The sequence below is a fragment of the Pelmatolapia mariae genome, linkage group LG1 (genome assembly GCF_036321145.2).
Source record: "Pelmatolapia mariae isolate MD_Pm_ZW linkage group LG1, Pm_UMD_F_2, whole genome shotgun sequence".
Taxonomy (NCBI): domain Eukaryota; kingdom Metazoa; phylum Chordata; class Actinopteri; order Cichliformes; family Cichlidae; genus Pelmatolapia; species Pelmatolapia mariae.
Window position 1 is genome coordinate 10,745,990 of NC_086227.1, and position 23,127 is coordinate 10,769,116.

At 39.5% G+C, this 23,127-nt stretch overlaps 1 protein-coding gene across 4 annotated transcripts in view; it reads right to left on the reverse strand.

Moving 5' to 3' along the window:
- The window catches only part of tspan4a (tetraspanin 4a), a 158,992-nt gene that overhangs the window by 59,420 nt on the left and 76,445 nt on the right, over positions 1–23,127 (reverse strand). The window lies entirely within an intron of this gene.

A 23,127-nucleotide genomic window follows, 5' to 3' on the forward strand; every position in this document is an offset into this window, starting at 1 on the left:
TCTGTTAGCAGAGATATGATGAAATGCACCCCGGTGTACGTGGTGTGGTCAATATTAGGGCAAGACACACTGTGATTGCAACATGTTCTGTTAATCTTTGATATATTTATTGAAAACCTTTTTGGTTTTGTAAGACATCTGGGCCTCAAAGTCTCCTAGCAAAAGTGAACCTGCAGCTCACTGCCGATTTCCATCACATGACCAACTGCAGTCAGTTGGGACAAGCGTTTGAAGAATTCAGTTGCTCTGCTGCAAAATCTTCACTATTTTCAGTCCAAAGCCAACTTGGCTCCTTTGAATTTTTGTCCTTAAGACCCAGAGCATGTTTGCTTCAAAGACACAGAGTGATACTGGGTAAAGAAAGGTTTTTAGATGTGTTTTAAAATTGGGGAAAGAGAAATAATATACACTCTCTACGGCCTCATGACAGAATTCCCAAAGGCAATAAGACTTACATGGCTAAATACATGATTATTGTTTCTTCCCCCTCCTTATTTTTCTATTTCTAGCTATAGCACAAGATCTTATTTAATGAGCGCTTCAGCCAGAAGTAGGGCAAAGTTAAAATTAAAAAAACAGTCAAGTGGAGCTCCATTCACTGAAAGCAGGTTTCTCTTCAACTATCTACCAAGGCTGGGAGGTTTGAGCAGCTCACAGATGAAGGGGCGTTGGGTCACTCTTGCTTGCAACAGACCTTTATTACACCCCAGAGTTTGTTCTCTAATCATGATTGGCTGCACGGAGAAGGGCAAAGGAAGAAAAGGGAAAGCTGATAATAGATGGTGGTGGTGAACATTTTAAGGGCAGATACAAAACCCTGCTAGAGGATGTGAATGCACTTTATTTTAGTTCAGAAAAAAAAAAGAATACTTTGCCAAATTACTGGTATCTTTTGCATAAGTGTAATCAAAACATGAAAGAACAGGGACAGAAAGATTCTCATGTTTGACAAATGTGCAAATACACTGTGTTGGCACTACAGATGGCAGTTGTTATAGATATGCTGGGTGGTGCTTTCACTTGGTGTAGGCCCTCGCTACTGTATTGTATCACTTACTGTTCTTCTTACAACACACAGTGTTGTAGCTTTTTAATTCTTGTTCTGTGCTTTGCGACTTTTATGTGTGTGAAAAGCACTACATTAATAAATTGTACTTACTTATTTAATTACCTGGTTACAATGGGGTGAATATGCTTATTAAATTAATCAAGTCATACTAATTGTAAGAATCCTTGAACCACAGGCCAAAGAGAAGAAGTGGCAGCAATTTTTCACTCCAGTATATTTATTAACCAGAGAACTGGACATTTTTTTTTATTAATTCAGAAGCTTAACTCTTAGCCTTGTACACTGTAATTGAAAATCTCAAAAAATAGTTTTTTTGTTATCATCCAGCCGGCCTTTACTCAAAAATTCTATTTAATTTCTCAGATTCTTTTATACTGATTTAGTGCTCAGTTCAGATAAAATAATTATTGTAGGTAATTAATGTAGACGTTGTAAATAACAGCCTCAACACATCATTTAATTTTGTATTAGACTCAGTTGGCTTCTCTCAAAATGTAAATAAGCCTGTCAACTCTTTAATGGTAAATGGCCTGTATTTATATAGCGCTTTTCTAGTCCCTAAGGACCCCAAAGCGCTTTACATATCCAGTCATTCACCCATTCACACACTGGTGATGGCAAGCTACATTGTAGCCACAGCCACCCTGGGGCGCACTGACAGAGGCGAGGCTGCCGGACACTGGCGCCACCGGGCCCTCTGACCACCACCAGTAGGCAACGGGTGAAGTGTCTTGCCCAAGAGACTGTCCAAGCCAGGGCTCGAACCGGCAACCTTCCGATTGCAAGGCGAACTCCCAACTCTTGAGCCACGATCTTAATCATACTCTGAATCTTGCCCTGAACTGTGGCATAGAACTTTATTCACCAGTAATTCCTGAAAAACCCTCTTATGTCTGATCATTTTTTAATAACAATAAAATTACAATAATGGATTACACAGCAATGAAGAATACATTTCATTACAGAAAATGTCTTTCTGAAAGTGCTAGAACTAAGGTTAACGAAGTGATTTCTCCATTGTTATTTTCTTCAGTGCTGTGTGCCAACACAATGCAGAACAGCTACCAAAACTGTACTCTTATAGAGCATGATTATTTTGATAATAGTGTAACATCCTACAAGAAATCACAGGTTCATGACTCCCTGATATAACTATCAAATGTAGACCTTAAAGCAGACAACACGTGAATCAGAGAGGAAAGGGCATTGCACTTACTGTGTGTACAAGATTTTTGTTTGGTCTGGAAAATATATAAAATATATAAAATAAGTCCTCTATAAAGGATTGATCAAGGAAAACATGAACAGCCCCAGGTTTCATCACAGATAAAATTTTAACACTGTTAACACTAAAAATACTGTTAATAATGAAGGACTGCAATGCACAAATTGGAGTCTGAAAGATAGCAATTTGTGCATATAAATGGGGAGTTTTCCTCGCACACAATTACACAGAGTTCCATGTTGGGACCAATCATTTTTTACATTACACATGTTTCCTTAGACAACATTATTAGAAAACACTGCATACATTTTTTTTCTATGCAGATGACGCCCAGCTTTTTTTAAATCCATGAAGCCAGCTCCCATTTTGGATTCGAGAGACAGACACTCTTTACTTTTAAGATTAGAATCAAAACTCTACATTTTGATAAAGCATATAGCTAGGGCTGGATCAGATCACCCAGAATCCCCCTTAGTTATGCAGCATTAGGATCAGGCTGTTGGGGTTTCCCATGATATACTGTTTCTTCTTTACTCATATCTTTTCATTCTCTGTTTTCATAACCCATTACTGTATTTCATTGGCAATTACTAAACTCTGACTCTCTCCCCTATAGTTTGCCTTTTTCCGTCTTTCTCTGCTCTCTTCTCTTTCCCCTCTCCCCCAACCACTTGCGGCAGAGCAATTTGTTGAGTGTGGCTGGAAGTCTTTTCCTGTTGAAAGGGAGTTTTTCTTTCCCATTGTCGCCAAGTGCTTATAGGGTGTCGAGTGATTGCTGGGCTGTCTTTCTAATATTTTAGGATCTTCACCTTACAACATAAGTGCCTTGAGGTGACTGTTGTTTGACACTAAACAAATAAATTTGAATTAAATTAAATTTAAATGAAGATGAAAAAGTTTTCTGGTCTTTCACATGCTTTGTATACCAAAGGGCATTTTCTATTCATATCTCTTGAGCATATTTGACCTTGTGCTGCTATCTATACATTTATATGGCAGACTCAAAGATTCAGACTTGCATCTTGCTGTAACGTGTGCAGAAATGTGAACAGCTCTAAACCACAACATTTCTGTTTAAATGAGACCGTTTAACTAACTCAGGGACTTGGATATGAGATTGATGGGTAAAACTAACCTTGAATTGTCACAACAAGGTGAATGACACTCATTAAATGGCTACAGTTATAGAATATAGAATAGTTTTAGAAAAACTGAGAACAACCACCATCATTTATGAGAAGCAAAGGTCACATCTTACATACAATCTAAAATTAGATATTCCATTTAGAGTTAGCTAATAGAGAGAAAGACGAGAAAAGCATTTTCACTTGATTAGCAATGTTATTTATCTGTCAGTTCAACCTAATAATAATAGCATATATAGCTGAATACTGAGTAAAATATTTAGTATAGTCTTTAATCACAGCAGTTTCCAAAATGTGTTTTCATTTGTGCAGCAACTTCGACAAAAATTCCCTCCATCTAGCAGCTTTTACAGGCAGTTTTACGTATGCTATGATCAGAAGTCATCTTGATTAGCACCCATCCCCCAAAACAGCAGCTTAAATCTTTACAGTCACACTGATTTGCAATGTTGGAATTGATGCAGCCATCTGGACTGCCTCCCTCCCTAGCAGCCACTCTCTGTATTTGTAGCAGAGCCTATGAATCTGGCAGCTGAATCAGGTCCATGGCTGTGAATGATCTGAATGTGAGAACATACAGTTTTCTTCAATAAACACCTATTAATTAAATGGCCCTGATGAGATCTGAAACATGAAAAAAACCTGTGTACAGTGGAACAGATGTATCCACACTGATCCACAATGATTGTTTGAGCTTACGATGAAAGAGTGTCTGAAAATTTCTTCTAATAAAATATACATGTGCTGTGGATGTACTTGACTCCTGAGTTTTGAATTCAAAATACACGTGCATGTTATAATGATTTTTCTCACATATGAATATCCAATCTCCTTGCACTTCTGAGCGCTCTATCCACAGAATAGATCACCAGTTCATATACTTTAAATTAAGTATATCACTTTGATTTAAGCCATTATCTAAATTCTCTTATATATATGAATAACATGTAAAGTCTCAAGGGCAAGGATTAGCCAGGAGAGAGATTTCACGGCCAATGTGCCAAAGGATGTCAGTTTGAATTCACATGCTTCATGTATTATTTCTTCTGAGACACTTTGATGTGTGAATCATGTATGCGGTTTGACCGAGAATCCTTCTTGCTAAATCTGCTCTCATAGCCAAAGCCTGGTGGTGAGCTTTAAAGGTTGCCTGTTCAAAATGTGTCTTACACTGTTGGTCTGTGTCACTTTATCACATTATTTGATTTATAAAAGTGGGAGTGGAAAACCTGGAGTTAGGACTGATCTCTGCACTACACTTTCTCGATTTACCAAAAGAAAATGGCCACTGTTTGAGGTAACAATATTCATTATTGGAAAAACATTAGAAAAAGCCTCAGAGTCAAATCCTAGATAATTCTGATGACGCATACTCTTGCTTGTGGAAAAATGAGATAATCTCAATAACATTGTTGCAATTGTGTTTTAGAGGATTGCGATGTGACTGTGCAACCCAGGATGAGGGGGTTTTCACAAAAGCAAACCAATGTAACTCAGATACTCGATATTGACTTTGGACTCTAAGTGTTTAGTCAATGTTTCCTAAATTAGATGCATGGCACTGGAAACTTTGTTGTAAAGAAGTCGTATTTTTCATGTGTGCATTGGTGCAGTATTTGTGTTAGATCCATGATTTCTTTTCAAATGCAAAATTCAAAAGTGATCAAGTGACCCAAAATCTCCCATAAATGTTCAGTTGGCTTGAGATGTGGTGACAGTGAAGGTGACAGTATATGACTCAAAAGTGCATTCTGTTCATCTGATAGCGTTTTCAGTGAGAGAAACGTTTCGTCACTCACCCAAAAGACTTCTTCAGTCTCAGATGACTGCAGGTTTCCCCCAATCTTATAAACAGTACATTTGCATAATGACTGAACCTAGCACCACTGAAGGAACAAATCTTGTGTATACATATAAGAAAAATTTGAATCTTTTAATCATGTCCTTTAATAACAAATACTAAAATGTATGGCACTTTTTACTAAAATCACATTGGTTTTCTGAGTGTGCATTGATTTCTTGTTTACTCTGACACAGCTTACATGCAACCACATGCAGTGATTTATTGGTATATCAAAGCAGTGAACATGACTGCATGTTGATTGCCTAATTGCACCACGCACTGCACTTGTGTAAATCAGTTGTATTTGGTGTATTTGCAACAACGTTGTTACTGCATTCACTTGTTCCTGTTTTTTCCTGGACTTGAACATCTGTAGATGAATTAGCTAAAACAAAACTACAGTACACTAAATAAAACACATCCCAGTTTCTTACCAGTTGCTTACAAATTGCCATTGTATTTTGCTCCAGTGATATACCACTGCTTTTTATCTATCAAAGACAGATAAAAAGCATTATCAAAAAAGTGGCACTAAACAAAGGAATAAATAAAAAAGAAAGTGAAAAGAAAGTGAAAAATACCATAATGCTTCACCTAGTCATAATTGTAAAACACCCCTGTCATGCAGGTTTAAAGAAATCAATAGCCATTATCAGCTGTCAATGAATAATTAAACTGGATGTCATCGTGTTTTAGGGCAAAGATGAGGCACACTTTTGTGTCAAACTATGCAGCAAGAGCAGCACATCAGTAACCACAAATTACTAAGGCCATTTAGTAGTTGAATGACATCAACTTTAAAGTTTTCATATTTTGGACCCTTTGGTGTCATTTAAAGCAGGGGTGTCCTTTTTCAGTCTGTAGCATTAATGCTGTGAAGAGGCAAATCTTAATCAAAACCATTTTTTTCTAGTCATTTTAAATCTGACCAAATAGTTTTCAGTGCCAAATCAATAGAGTAAGTAAAATTAAAAAGTAAAAAGTAAGTGAAAGCAAAGCACCAAACTCCAAAATGGGACACAAAAATTTTGAGGCTTATTCCATCACCAGACCCACCATCCAACATGCAGACTTTATGATTTTCACAAATAAACAAGTTTTAGTATTGAAGTGTTTCTGCAAAATGCTGCTACCGGCCTCTGGGCCTGCAGCTCGGTTCACTCTGGCACAGCTGGCTGCCAGCAGAGCCGGCGGGCACGCCACTGCAGCCCCCTCTGGCTTCTGCTCCGTGGCTACTGGGTGACCCCTCATCTGGGGCTCTCCTCAGCTCTTCCCAGGAGGGTGGCACGGATGCCCCTCCGGTGGTCCTCCTTGGGCTCTCGCACTCTGGGGCCTCTGGATGGCTGGAGCCTGGATCTCCTCCATGCCTGCTTCATGCCCTGGGGGACGGGGCTATGGCTCTCTACATCCTCTAGCAGACCGTTACATGGGGAAACCTTTTGAATACAAGTGCACTGATCCACACGGGTGTGCACACGGGTGTTCACTGTTCATAGACATAAACTACACCTTTATTGGCTGCTATTTCCAAGCACATTGTGCGCTGTCGGTCCTGCTTGTTACACAACAACATTCAATATTTAGTATTTACTGCTGTTTACACTTAGCTAGATTAACGTGATGGTGTTGTGTTTAGTATGTTGCTCTGTTTGGGGTTTTTTGCGCTTGTTTTCTCTTCTTTTTCTCTCAACAGGTGATCCAGGAGATTTTTTTTTCTTCTTTCTCTTTTTAAGTGCCCTTTCTCACTGTCCCTCTTCCCTTCTGTTTTTCTTTTCCTTCATCTTTCTTTCTCCCTTTCCTATCCCTCAGTCATGTCTGTCCCGTCTGTAACAACTGAAAATAAAATAAAATAAAATAAAATAAATAATAACAACAAAGGTTGATCAAATGGACCAATACGGCAATGCCATGATGATCCATTTGGCAAAGTAAATCCATTGGGTATCCTTGTTGGTCTTCAGACAACAATTCTGACGGCTAAAGAACCAAATGGGACAGGCAAAAAAAAAATAAAAAATTCTGTTACTCTACAAAATCTAGTTCTTCAATAACAATTTTAATTAAAAAAATCTAAATAGTATCCAGGTCAAAATGACCAGGCTCCAAATATCATTGTGCCCTAATTGACCAGATTAGGTTGTTCTTTCCAAACAATATAACCAGAGTTTAACTCAGACAAGTCTGTAAAATATCAACATAACGTGCCTTAGTAAGGTCTCAGTACACTAATAGAGGGATGAAATACCATTCTTCCATTTCATCATTTGTGTATTGCTGATGATCATGGTTCTAATGTCAATACAAGAGCCTATTTACATGATCATATGACTAAGTGTTCTGGTGATAGTCAAGGATATAGTATATGATTCACATTGTTGTCAGGTTTATGGAAGACGCGCCTGGCCGCTCATGGTTTGAGGCTCAACATCAAGAAGACCGAGTACATGGAAGCTGGCCCCCAAACTGATGGCACCATTAACATGGATGGGGAAGACCTGAAGAAGGCCGACCAATTCAAGTACTTGGGATTGATGATCAGTGGCGACGGGGATATCCATGCGGCCACCGCCAAGCACAAACAGGCCCTGCACACGATGGAAATGCAAATGCTCAGGTGGTGTCTAGGCCTCATGCGTTGGGACCAAGTCATGAATGAAGACGTCAGAAAGCGGCTCAGCATCGCACCAATCACGGAGAAAATGCGCAAGGCACGGCTACGGTGGTACGGACACGTATTACGCTCAGAGGACAGCTCAGTGGCGAAAACGGCAATGAAGCTTGAGCCCGGCGGCCAGCAACCCCATTCCAGGCTGAATGGCCATGCGGGATAAACACTAGAAAGAAGACTTGTTGTCAGGCTTATTGATCCTCATGCCCTGTTGTTGTTCTGATCACCTTGCCCCAAAATATTGATTAGTGTTCCTAAAACTGAAAAACACGTCTTCATTATTGCTGTGGAAGAAATGCAGAAAACTTGATGTGATGTGACAGACTATTGTATTTATTTATTGCATATTTAGAGTATATTGTAATTTCATTCAAGGCTCGGAATAGCCTTTCCTTACTGTTGGTAGCGTTATGAAATGAAGAAACTTATAAACTCAAGTACGACAAATACCCACTCAGGGGATGTCAGTTCAGTCTGTATTTGCAGGGGGAAGACTAAGGTTAGGGCCTTATATTTGTCCTCTCACTTTAGGTGTGTGTGTTTTCTCTGAGGGATGTGCCACTCAGGCTCTTCTCAACTTTACTTTTGCTTGCCATAGCAACACACACACACACACACACACACACACACACACACACACACACACACACACACACACACACACACACACACACACACACACACACACACACACACACACACACACACACACACACACCTATAATCTGCAGTGAACTCATTTAAAACAGGCAACAGAAAATACACTGATGAAAACATAAAGAGCATATGTGGCCAACACAAAATGTAAGTGTCAGAACTGAACATACTGTTGGACTGTTCTTTGTGACTGAATACAACCACACATCTTCCTCCTTCACTCCTGGAGAATAAGGGTCACATTTGCTATGAGTGATAGAGGGGAAAAACCTGCCATTTTTCTCAGGTGAACCACAATCTCTTGGTTCTGAGGATAGTAGCTTGCTCACTGACTTTCTCCACAAACTACAAATTTACTTTGACCCTCTATCTGTTGGGTTGTGCAGGTGGTGTACATTTAGGCTTTGTTGCGTAAAACACCTGCACATGTGGTGGCTTTTTAAAAAATGTTTTAATGCAAGCCAGGGAGAACCAACCACATCATTTATGTACAAAATCAACATGAAAATGTTTTCATTTTTGTGTCTGTATAGAGCTGGGTTGGGTGATGCTTTTCCAAAGCATTCTGCACCATAGCAGTAGCTATTTTACTTAACACAGAGCGAGTTGTTATGTAACTTAATGGAACTTTGAACTGATTAGCCCAGAGAGAAACAAAATGAAACTTTAATATTTTAGACTTTAAAGCCATATGACCTACTTGCAAGATTAATTGGAATAAAATCTTGGATAGTTAATAACGCCATCTGAACTGGCCAAAAGCATTTTTGCATCATTTTTAGGGTCAACACGTTTCATTTGGTTCGTATTTACATGTGACATTTTTATCTACACCCAGCCCACACACTTCTCTGGTGTCAGTACTGAACAACTTTTGTGAACAAGGCACGAATGCCAGCATAAAACTTGCTGCCATGTGGCTCCAGATTGTGGAGACTGCTTGATAATATTTTGTTGTACAAGAAAAAATAAAAACCATTGGGGCATCAAAGTGTGAAAACAAAGTCTTGTGCAATCTGTGCTAAAAACAAGTTTCCATGCGCACTTAACAAGAAGTCAGCTTGCAAAGCACGAAAAATTATCAAAGTTCAATTAATTCATGGTAACATATTTGTGATGTGCAACTCTTACTGAGGTCACGTTAAGGTTAAAAAGATTAGAAATCACTGTAGCCAGTAAAAAAGTTTAAGGTAATGTGTGTTTCTCTTCATTCTAGAATTACATTATGTAATAAAAATAATTAATAAATAAACATCCCCCTGACATTGTGTTGGCTGATTCCGCTGTTAGCCTTTTCCTGCTTCAATTCAACTAAATAAATAAAGCATCATTTTTTTCCAGCAGACTCATATTCCTATTATTAAGCCTGTGCTTTTGAAAGCATTACAGAAGAACTAAATATTTTTCTGTCACTAAATTAGCGATTTTTTAAAAATGTATTTATTGAGGGTATTTGGACCGTCCTGGGTCATGATTCCAATGTCAGCAACAAATTCTAGTCTGTAAGCACGAATCAAACCTTATAGAATCTGACATTGCAGTTAACATTGTGTTAGAGTCACCTGTGCCAAATCACACAAAAACATCTGTGTATCTTCTCAGTCATCCAGGTCATGGTAGTTCAGCTTTTGTCTGAGGTTGTTGCTAAGTCTGAGATGCACCGGGATGTTATGCTTGGAGAAAATTCTTCGGAGTTTCTCTGGCACATCTCTGGTTGGTGTCTGACATTCATTCCTTTGCATTTGATGATTTAATGAAGGCCCAGTTAGAATAAACATGTATTGTATGAGCTTTCTTTATGTGTGTGCTCCTTTTCTTTCCCTTCTGCCTCAGAGGGAACACCCTGCAGCATCCTGATCACCCTCAGACAAAACGCGGTTCATCCCAAGGACAAAACACCCAGACACAAGCTAAACAGTATGCTGTGCAGTGAGGAGTGCTCTGACCCCTACATGCAAGAAAACAAGCGGCCACTATACAAACTCATGGCACAGAATAAGACAGTCACCTCAACAGGACAAGAATCAGCTGTAAACCTGCACCTAAAGGACAAAGGTCACTCATTCAAGCACGCCAGTTTGGACCAAGAAGACAGATGGTTTGAAAGAGGAATAAAGGAGGCTAACTGTGTACCGTGATCAACCATTATTGAACAGACGTGGTGACTTACAGTGTGACACCAGCTCACAGCCACCTTCAATGCAGTCCTGAGATCTCTTCGCAGACATTTCAACTCCCACTCACAGTTTGCCTCGGGTGACCTTAAAAGTTTACATGATCGTAAGGTGAGCCGATGTCTCGCAGAGGTTTCACCAGTGACAGGAATGACCCACACGTTTGTTCACATGATTAATAATGACCATCAGAACCACCCCCAAAGGGGACAGCATCCATTAGAGGTTTATTACGTGAGACTCACATCCAGCTTTTCAAGTACTGAAGTGGCCTCTTGAATGAGCAGTGACACGTCTTCAGAAACCTAACGAAGCCCAATTGCTTTCTTTTCAAGCTCTCAAGACCTGTTAGTGGTCTACAGTCACGCAGCTTTCAGTTGTTTATTTCTGAGTTTTTGATATAAACAGTTGTTGCCAGAGTGCCAGTGAACTGTTTTCTTCCACTATATCCTTTAAGAATAAAATATCTCAGCAGAAAACTCTGTAGTAAGGGCGGAGGATCACTGTGAATGACCTGGATGCCACTCAGTCTGCAGCCAAATATCAAAGAGTATCTTTCCTTTTCAATATTTGGCCATGAAGTCACTGAAAAAAAACATGTATATAGAAATGTATCCAAGACAATACCAAGTGAGGGTGATAAATCTATTACGGTCTACTGTATAATAGCTGGGTTACATTAAATTTACATCAGCACTGTGGATAATCTAAAGACTCGTGCTCAGATTCCTTCATCAGCCTTTAACATCACTTATCCATCCGTGATAGTTGAGAGCGTTTAACTCATCTTAACTGAAACGTGCAGCCCACTGGCTGGATAGAGCATTTTCTGACTAACCGCATCCTTAGTTACTGATTTCATCCACTGGTTCACCTGAGGGCCGTGTGGTCTCCTTTCATGTTTTCATACAAACAACAGTACCAGTCAGCAGGAAAACAGTTCTATCAGTTCTATTTTAGTTTGTTACAGCAGCTTTTAACTCTTTGTAAACTTCTGTGGGTGCAGAAGGTGGACTGTCTCAGTTCAGGTCTATTGGTGCCCGAGCACTACGTTGTTTCGTGAATTTCTGAATGACGAAGCATCCTGGTTACCCTGGTTAGCCATGACTGCAGTCTTACTACGTCAGCCATTGTGAAAGTGATATTTATGTATCACTTTAATCATGGAGTAAATCTAAATTGTGTGTGAGTCGCAACAAACCCGTTTCTAATTTGCAGTGATGTTAAGACATTTGTTTATTTGCCTATGCAGCACACACAAACACATAAAGAGATCGTGATCTTAGTGATAAAGATGGCGAGAGGTGAAATTTCTTGTTTGTTTGTTTTTTTTGTTTTTGCATGTATGGCAATCAGACAAATCTGAATTAAGCTGGAAGGTACATTAACATAAAAATGACCTTTGAATGACAATTTAAAAGACTGTTGAAACCAGCATTGCTTTTTGAAAGCACTCTGTAATTACGGGAAATATGCAAAAAGACTTTTTTAGTCTTGGTGGTAAAATGCAGCAACAGGCCGAAGAGATTTATCAAGGCTGTTAGTCTCAGCTGGCTAAAAATTTGTGCGAGGCGTTTTGCCCAGCAAGGGAAATGTCAGCGCTGATTGTTGTTGTCTGCCCCATGTAGAGAAGTTTAAAGGAGTTCAAAGTGTTGCTTTGTGACAGATTCTTCAGAAAGGCAACAACAAATAGGAAGAAAAAGTACTGTATTGTAATATACATAAAAATAATATATCATCATATATATCAATCTTTAGCACTTGACATACAATAATTATCATCTTTCAGATTAGCTTTGTTATTAAGTTACTTTCAAATCATCAACATTTTTGCTAAAAGTGTTTTGTTTTTCATAGCCAGTCATTGTGTAAACAGGAAACCGTGCCTCACCTTAGGCTGTTTGCTGCCTTCAAACTGGGAATTTGAAGACGCTGAACATCCTGCCCCTTGCTGCTCAGGAGAGCACTAACATGAAGCTCCCCTCCAGCAACGCCTTCTCTGGTTCTCTCAGAGCTCCGGTGCAAAGAGACACTTCAACACACTTGAACCCATGCAGCTAGCAACTCATTAGATTGCTGCCACTGGTGGAATATACTGCTAATTAGCTCGGCTAATTAAATTATGACAAACTAACGTCTTTAAACCAATGCGGATGAACGTATGTTGCCCAAATAAAACTGGTAATTGAAAACTGCACATTTCTTTGCTTCCTCCTTAAATTAATGGGAGCTCATTGGCACCACTCACGTCCTTTTTTTTCTTTTTACAAGCAGCCCATCGGACAAATTAATTCATCAGAGCAAAACTACCCCCCTGTCAGTTTTTCATTTGAAATGATTCAAGCATGCGCCCCCCCCTCCTCCCTCCTCCACCCACTTTTTTTTTTTTCATTTTGCCAAACACATCTTTTACAGGCAGTTTCCTGCAGGAATGCAAATTGCATGTTGTTCATGACTCACAAGAGCATGGTCCTACATTATTGTTCCACATATCAAAGAGTCAATAATAAGGTGCTGAAATGCATTCAAGTCACATTGATCTGGATTTCAGCAGAAGGCAGCCTTTTATGACTACTATCATATGGTGTGGACTGCATAAGAGGCCGTTATGACCTCACTGAATCCTGATAAAGATAATGGACGACCTGCTTTGTAAACTTCAGACACCAAGGACACTTCAAATTAAACTCTCAAGTTTAAAAACTGTGCACTCCACTCTGCAGTTCATCCGTACACTTGTGGCCATGTAAACACTCATCCTGAATGCTTGTTTTAACACGAGGGGACAAAGTATATTTTTCCTGCTGTGGATCATTCATTGTGAATATCTATGGCAGTTATGTCCCATGTGGCATGAAAAACTTACCGAATCCTTATAATAAGGACCGGATGTGTTTGCGTTGTCAGATTTCTGCAGCTCGTGGCAGCAAATAGCAAAGATTAGAGCCCACGGAAAATCTTACATCTCTCGTAGGTGGTTTGTGTGTCATTGTGACACATAAACCACCCACATTCAGAAAAAGATTTCCTCACCTGTACTATACCTCCACCTTTATGTGTCCTCTAATAGCAGTTTAATTATTATACTCCAAAGGGTAAAGATATACTCACAGAATGTAAGTGATTTCTATTATTGGGCTGTGGGACGCGCTCCAAAGGTTTGTCCTCTGCTTGTTTGTCCTCTGTTAAACCTAGATTCCAGTTTGCAGCTGAGCTTTTATGTGGAGGAGTTTGCTGGCAGGTCACAAAGGTACTACAGATTTCACAGATTACTTGTTTTTAAGGGTGGTGGTTAAGGGTGGCGCAAGCTTTTGTGTGCTTTACAGAAAACCCTGCCAATGTGACAGTGCCACACAGCGACTGTGGGTTTATTCTGAATATTCCTCAGATGGTGTGCAAGTTTAGCTAATCTATTTCCACCCCTGACGGAGTTGTGGAGATAAAATATAATAAAAGCCAAGAGGATATAGTGTTATACAATCAAATACAGTAGTCCCTACTGTAATATAATACTGATACAATAAACTTCCCGTGAAGCTGAAGAGTAACATAATATGATAAAGAAAAATCACTAAAGTCACTATAGATCTTTGAATGACACGTCATAAATTACAAGCCTGTAGACAAAAAAAAAAGTGTAATTCAGTATCCAAGCAGGAGAGAAGATCAGTTTGATCCTCATTTCTTTTTCAGAGGGACTCTGGGTAATATTGTTTTCAAACCCCTGCTGCATTTACGATGTTACATTAAAAATAGTAGTTCCCCATTGTGTGCGAAATGGAATTTCAGTGATATAGCAGACATAATAGATACGATGAGGACAAAAGGCCACATCTACAAAGTAGAGCACAAAAACAGAAACCTTGCCCATTTTCTACTAATAGGCATTTAGTAATTCTGTTTTTTTCTGTGCTTCTGTAATTGATTAAAAACAGTGTTGAAGCCCAGTTTATTCAAAACTGTCAGCTAGCTTTGCAATCTTTAGTTTTCGTTTGAAAGTTTGATCTTTCAAAAAGTAAACAGTCCTCAGTACCTCACATCACAGATCTTCGCTATTTTTTTCCCTTTATTTTCATCTGATTACATTCTTGATATTTGTGCAGTTCAATCAAGCTACATCAGTGGCGGGATCCTATATGAGGACCGTTTCTTGCCAAACACGAGGCAGTTTGGGTCCAACTTGGATGTTGTTGTTTTTTCATGAATATTTGACTTTGTAGGTAATTTTGGTTCGACACCAAGCAGCATCAATGTGTTTCAAGTCCAAAAAGCTGGCATCAATATTTGGTCAGTTCTTGCTTACCTTATGCTTGACTTCTCCTTATTCAGACAGAGTGCTTGTTTATCCCTTATAGAAAAATTTAATTACTTTACTAAGATGATGTTTCTCACTAATGTGAGTTCTTTAAGAGGCGAAAACAGCGTTTTAGAAAAATCCTGTTGATTGGACTCTTTTTCATTTAAAAAAAGAACTTTTATACTGCCCGTTTTCTTGACACATTTCAGGCTGAAGTGCTGATATTTTGCATCACGGCTGTCAGAGACGGCTAGTTATAAATGTAACAAGGCCATAGTCTGCTGGCTCTGACAGGCACCGCTTTAACTGCCACCTGAACAATAAACCGCTCTTAACAAAAGCTGCCTGATCTGCGTCACACAAAGCAGAAGGCACGAAATCGAACTCAAGTTCGCCTTACCGTGAGGCCTCAAGGTTAACCACGAACAACCATAACAACCTACCATTATGAAGCGTATCAGTCATTTTGTAATTGCATTTCTTGTCATATAGTCAATAGAAACCCATTAGTCCCAGACATTTGGGACTGAAAGGGGACTTCCTGCATCTGTTGCAGCCTCATTAACCTGTAGCAGAGTGAGTGATTGTGAGTCAGTTGTGTCTTCCCATTAACCGTGGAGACATATGCAAGCTTGTACCCAGCATATGCATCAGTACATGATTGGCCAATACGTCTCCTGTTTCAGCTGCTGATTGGCTCTTTGAGGGCAGGAGCAGGACAACTGCCATCATTACCTTCTCAACAGTGCCCTATTGAGTTCAGTCTATCAATCCCAATAATTCAATGTCAGTATTTGAAAAATCTAATTAAAATAAAAGTTATAGTTATGGCAGGTACTTAGGAAATTCATGCAAGTAAATGTACGTGTTTTCTGAATAATTTAAAATGTTGGTTGGAATCGATGAGACAATAAGATTTTCTATATTACTGTTTCTATTCACTGAAATAATATGCAGTGGGAGAAATAATTATTTGATGTCCTACAGAATTTGTAAGTTTTCTCACTTAAAAAGAAATGAGCAGTATCTAATTTTTAATGGTAGTTTTCATTTTAATGGACAGAATGAGACAAAATATCTGAGAGTTGCAGACAATCAGCAGCCTTACCTCTCTGTGCTCATGTTAGCCACTCCATACCTGGAGAGAAAGGGCACACTTGGCACTCTCATGCTGACCTACTTTCCACCATAAAGGTCTGACAGCCTCTTCTCAGACTGGAAATCAGTTGTTCTCCTCTTAAAGGAGGAAGGAGTTTTATAAGTTGTGCAGTCTAGTCTGGTCAGCAGAACAAGGGAGTTAAAGAATGTTGGAAAAAGAGCAGGAAGTGCCCGTGAGTAGAGTTTTGTAATGAGCAATCTTGTGACCTTGATTCAATGCAATCAGATCTAAAGTCACTCTAATCCCTTAGGTTTCCTTCCCAGCACCCTTTCTCTTTCCATTTAGCACATTCCCCATTCCAAACACTTAGATGACAGCCCTCTCTAAATTTAGAAATGGTAAAAATAAAAAAGTTAAAAAAATAAAATAAAATAATAATAAAAATGAAATAAATCTAAATTTAATTACATCAGAATTCACAAACAGTCTGTTTTTTTCATTTAAAAAAACAAACAACAAGAAAACAAAAAAACCCCAACAAGTCCACTTTAGTGTCTAGCTATAAATCACAAAAGGCATTTAACCTGGCAGGTCAAACTGTGCTGCCGGCAGTTTATTTCTACGATGCTGCGCGTGTATTAGAGCATCACATTCTGTTTATCATCTAAATGAAATCTCAGCTCTTCAGCTACATCCAAATATCCATTACTGAATACATGCAGAGGGGAAGCTCTGTAAGTAAGAAGCCTGTGTATGTTTCTCATCCAAAAAAAATCCATACTAACACATTTGTTATGGGTAGAGGGCATATATCTGTATATCTCTTTTATTTAATGAAGCACATAGATATTTAACCCTGCTCTACTTGAGCCTAAAGCATCTTCACAAAATCATCTATCTGTCATCTATTCTGAATTACAGAAAGACATCTGTCCTCAGATACTTAATATCTTCCAATCTATTATGAGGGTGTAGTGGGATAAAAGAAATAGACACTCCCTCGGGGGTTTGATGTTCTGTGATAAAATCATATCGCAGCAGCTCTCACACAGTCAAAGATGTGAAATACTGCCATGTAGCCTCCACTGTGCTGTATAGCCTCTTCCTATCATCTTCCCACCCCCACTCTGCAAGTCTGCGACACGTTAAAATACTCATTTGGGCTAGGGATATTGTCTAACTCTGGCACTGGTTGCCAAGATGTAGAATAGGCAATCTCTAAACCTGCAGGGTGTTTGGACAGCTTGCCATTTCTCTTGACAGGGACAAGGCTCGACAAGCTCCATTCAGTGCAATGGATCAGATGTTCTTTCTTCTTTGTGCGTTATTTTCTTTGCTCTGTGGTAAGTAGGGGGCTTGCACATAATAGCCAAAGAAGTATTTGATCATCCTGCTCATATATTGGTTATCCTCTCTTGGTTTTATAAAAGTTCACTATGTATGAATATAAGTTATAGACTGTAACAGGACACAGAAGTCTATTTATATTTAACACCACTAAAGACAGGACAAAATTATTTTCTCATGCTTTATAAAACAGCAACTAAATAGCTGAAAAATAAAGGAGTTTTACAAGTTACAGTGCTATTAAGTTGAAGGACCATCAGATGGTTTTTAGCAAGTAGGAGGACATATTGTCAGCGCTAACTGCAATGCTAGCAGCGGCCTCTTTTCATCAAGGCAACGATAGCGTCAATCAAAGTTTACCTCTCTTATTTCTGTTACGTGCACAATTCACTTTCACGTTTAACTTGAGATAACACTGCAGTCACTGTATGTACAGTACAGAGTGCATAACATTATACATTTTACTCCACTGAAGTGTAAATGGCAGGAAATGGAAGTCAGCCAGATTACACCTCCAGAATAGTTGCAGGAGGTGGACGGGGAGAGGGAGATCTGATGGTCTCTGTTTATACAGCTGCCCCAGTGACCCAGACCCTGATAAACAGCGAAAATGGCAGAAATTGTTGCTCCCAAAGGAGAAAGTAATATTTAGAGGCTTGCAGGCTTTGAATTTGACCATATGCCACTTTGGAGAATTTGCTGAAACAACTAATACTGTTATTTTTCATCAGAGGCAAATCACATATTTTTAGCTCATATTGGTTTGGAGCATGAGATCCAAGAGCCCGAGTCCATGTTATACTGTAGGTCTGCATTTATGGCAGACCTCCAGAGCTGATGCATCCTGGTGTAAGAAGCCTGCAGCAAATCTCTATATAAACTGCCAAGTCTAAACCAATCCCTGCCCCCACACCTTTGCTAGCCCCCCCCTCCCCTGCATTCCTATTCATTTATATTCCAAACGACGTCAATATAACTAGCACGAGCGGAAGTGCAGCGCAATCATCTGCATGTCTACAGTTTGCTGTTTTTCATGCACATCACAGCTACTAGCAAAGTGTGACACAGTAAAGCTGCATTTAATGTTACTGCTGTTCAAAGTGCATCTGCATGACATAACAGGGAGCACTTCAACACTAAGAAAGTAGATAGAGGTGTTGCCTTCGTGTTCACCTTCTATAACACTGGTGCTGAAAAACTTCTGAAATCCTGCTTTAAAGAGAATTCAGAAATCCAGAAATTCAAACCCACAATAGACTTCTACTATAGAGTTTCAATTACTATGCACTACTATGCACTACTTCTATACATTGCAGTAACCCTCCAAATCTCTTTGGATCCATCATGCTTGTTTGGAGCAGATTCACCAGTTAAGATGACAGCGTGTCATTCGTTTATTTTACAACAGCTGTGAACGAAGAGTGGACCACAGAGTTATCCACAAAAATTCCAGCATGCTTTGCCATTTCCCCAAAGTCCAGGTCAGTGAATTCCCTCAGAAAGTTGTGGGTTTTTGCAAAACAGCTGTGTCTTGCAGCTGGAGCTGTACACTCATCCCCTAGACTTGAGCCTCTACTTTATCTAGACATTGCATTTCCCTCATGTGCCAGACATGAAATTTTTTCACATGAAGATAAACCATACTTTATCCATAACTTGCTTTAGACTACGTCCAAGGTTATTCCAAGGTAACTTTGCCAAATTTATATCAGTTGATTTGTAGCTAGATTTGAGAGAGACGTGAAAGAAAATATGATCTGTCACACCCACGCAATCTTGATATATGGTCTGAACAGCAAAATGAGCTGGGGTTTGAACGACTCTCTGTAATAGCTGCGAATACATATTTTTAAAAGAACATCATGTTCATGCTCAATGGGAGACTAAACTTTGATATCATATATGCACCTTTTGCTATTTCAAGCCAAATTTCCTAAGGCTTTAAGAGAAAAGCAGTCACGAGAAGTCTATAACACACTGCAGAGCCAAAAACAAAGCACTCTCCCACCCTCTATAAATATACTGGAAGAGAATGGAAGACTCGAGGAAGATGGAGAGAGGAAGAGGAAGGGAGTTAGGGGAGGAGAAAGGGGTAATCAATAAATCTCTAATCTCTAGCGTATCCTCTCCACCTACCTCCTCCCCTTACCATAGTGAAACAAGAAGTGCACAGACATACCCACCTCAAGCCGCCTGCAGGTCTGGCCTCATTATATTGACTGTGATTGGGAGGAGACTGATTTGTTGCAGCGGCTCCCCAGTTTGTCAGAACGGTGACAGCAGTCATCAAGTCCCAGGGCAAAGTCAGAGTGGCAGGACCGGCTCGCACACAACTAATATGCTCCAGCTTATTTCCCTAATGCCAGGTGCTAAAACTGCCCATAAATCATGAATATGTGGACACTGTAAAAGTAAATCCAGATGGCAGCTTCCAGAAAAGCCAAGCAGCCTCATAGAAACATTGTTTTTTTCGTTGCCTTTTTTTTCTTTGTTTGTTTATTTAATGAAATACGTGCTTTTTGAGTAAATTGGTGTATGCCTCTTTTCTGAACATGGTCGAGAAGTTGTTTCGTTTGACCCGCATAGATTGCTTTTTCATGCCCTCAAATTGATGACTCAGTATCAAAGCCTTAGAACTCATCAAGGCTCTCATTTTTGAAATTTTCTCTATTTCTGAACAGTCATTTTAGAATTCATTATGGAGGAACCATAGTGAAGTGAATTACCATCAGTCCCCAGCCCCCTCAAGTGTTGTTTGATCTTAATGTGCCCTCATTTGAGACCAGGTTCTTTGTACTCAGGTCACATTGGCATATATACACACGAGTACTTAAAACTCCCAGAGGACAGTGAGGCATCAGATAATGGCAATAACAAAGGTAAGAGCCACACAAACCCTCAAGAAGGGAACCGTATAGACTATAGTGGCTGACTAATAAAACAGCAAATACAGTGGCTTGCAAAAGTATTCGGCCCCCTTGAACTTTTCCACATTTTGTCACATTACAGCCACAAACATGAATCAATTTTTATTGGAATTCCACGTGAAAGACCAATACAAAGTGGTGTACACGTGAGAAGTGGAACGAAAATCATACATGATTCCAAACATTTTTTACAAATAAATAACTGAAAAGTGGAGTGTGCGTAATTATTCAGCCCCCTGAGTCAATACTTTGTAGAACCACCTTTTGCTGCAGTTACAGCTGCCAGTCTTTTAGGGTATGTCTCTACCAGCTTTGCACATCTACAGACTGAAATTCTTGCCCATTCTTCTTTGCAAAACAGCTCCACAACTGCCCTGTAATGGCCTCAGAGGTTGTCTAAGAGTATGTTGGGAGCAACAACACCATGAAGTCCAACGAACACACCAGACAAGTCAGGGATAAAGTTATTGAGAAATTTAAAGCAGGCTTAGGCTAAAAAAACATTTCCCAAGCCTTGAACATCCCACAGAGCACTGTTCAAGCGATCATTCAGAAATGGAAGGAGTATGGCACAACTGTAAACCTACCAAGACAAGGCCGTCCACCTAAACTCACAGGCCGAACAAGGAGAGCGCTGATCAGAAATGCAGCCAAGAGGCCCATGGTGACTCTGGACGAGCTGCAGAGATCTACAGCTCAGGTGGGGGAATCTGTCCATAGGACAACTATTAGTCGTGCACTGCACAAAGTTGGCCTTTATGGAAGAGTGGCAAGAAGAAAGCCATTGTTAACAGAAAACCATAAGAAGTCCCGTTTGCAGTTTGCCACAAGCCATGTGGGGGACAGCAAACATGTGGAAGAAGGTGCTCTGGTCAGATGAGACCAAAATGGAACTTTTTGGCCAAAATGCAAAACGCTATGTGTGGTGGAAAACTAACACTACACATCACTCTGAACACACCATCCCCACTGTCAAATATGGTGGTGGCAGCATCATGCTCTGGGGGTGCTTCTCTTCAGCAGGGACAGGGAAGCTGGTCAGAGTTGATGGGAAGATGGATGGAGCCAAATACAGGGCAATCTTGGAAGAAAACCTCTTGGAGTCTGCAAAAGACTTGAGACTGGGGCGGAGGTTCACCTTCCAGCAGGACAACGACCCTAAACATAAAGCCAGGGCAACAATGGAATGGTTTAAAACAAAACATATCCATGTGTTAGAATGGCCCAGTCAAAGTCCAGATCTAAATCCAATCGAGAATCTGTGGCAAGATCTGAAAACTGCTGTTCACAAACACTGTCCATCTAATCTGACTGAGCTGGAGCTGTTTTGCAAAGAAGAATGGGCAAGGATTTCAGTCTGTAGATGTGCAAAGCTGGTAGAGACATACCCTAAAAGACTGGCAGCTGTAATTGCAGCAAAAGGTGGTTCTACAAAGTATTGACTCAGGGGGCTGAATAATTACGCACACCCCACTTTGCAGTTATTTATTTGTAAAAAATGTTTGTAATCATGTATGATTTTCGTTCCACTTCTCACGTGTACATCACTTTGTGTTGGTCTTTCACCTGGAATTCCAATAAAACTGATTCATGTTTGTGGCTGTAATGTGACAAAATGTGGAAAAGTTCAAGGGGGCCGAATACTTTTGCAAGCCACTGTATGCTTTCTGCCTTTAGGAGCACTTTAACTCTTAGGTTGCAGTTAGCACCAACACTCCACTTTTTGTATGTTTTATCACTTCCATTACTATAGTTATCATTTGCAAGACACACTTAGGTGCAATAAAATGCCAACCATGTAAAAACCATACATTTTAAGCAGCTTTGAAAAATAGTAAACATTTTTAAATATAGAAAATCGTTTCTAATTTTACCTTGAGTATTTATCACGGTGAGCAGCCTTTATTCTTAGAAATGGCATTTATATGCAGCAGAACATTTTGAAGGCAAAAAATGACTATTATGTGACAAAATTAAAAAATGCCAGTGGCCACCAGTGCTGGCCCACAGTGTTATCACATCCACAAGACTTTTGGAAAACTTGACCTCTCACCTTGACATTGAGTTCGAGGTTACTCAGATTTGAAGTCATCCAGTATTTTTAGTAGATGCACCTGTAGTATCAATTTCAAAATCCTACATCTCCTTATTCTTGAGTTATCGCTTTGATCAACTTGGGTGTCCACGCCATCAACCTGCCCAGCAGGTTGACAACAATAGCCCATTGGGCCTATTACAGCTGTGGGTAAAAACTATGTGTAGACAATAAAAGCATCAATAAAACTGCAAATGTTGTTTTCCACACAGATTGGAGTACTACTACTCACTACTAAGTTATTTTCTTAATATTCTTAAATGTCTTTATATCACATGCTGCATAAATGGCAGCCATTGCTCAAGGTTGAGAAAAGACTGCTTTTGTGGGTTGACCCAAAACTCTATTATTAAAAATTCTATTATTATGATCATTGTCATTATTATTATATGTATATAAGGTGTAAACATAAATCAACAGAGAAGCACTCAGGCAACTTAGGCAACTATGAAGGAATAAGAAAAAACAATACAACTTCGAGCCATAAAGTGTTGACACCGACCAAAACAGTTCATTTAAATGATTATAGACTAAAGAGGCTGTTAGTGGCAATAGAGAAAAAAAACAGGAAGGAAGGAAAA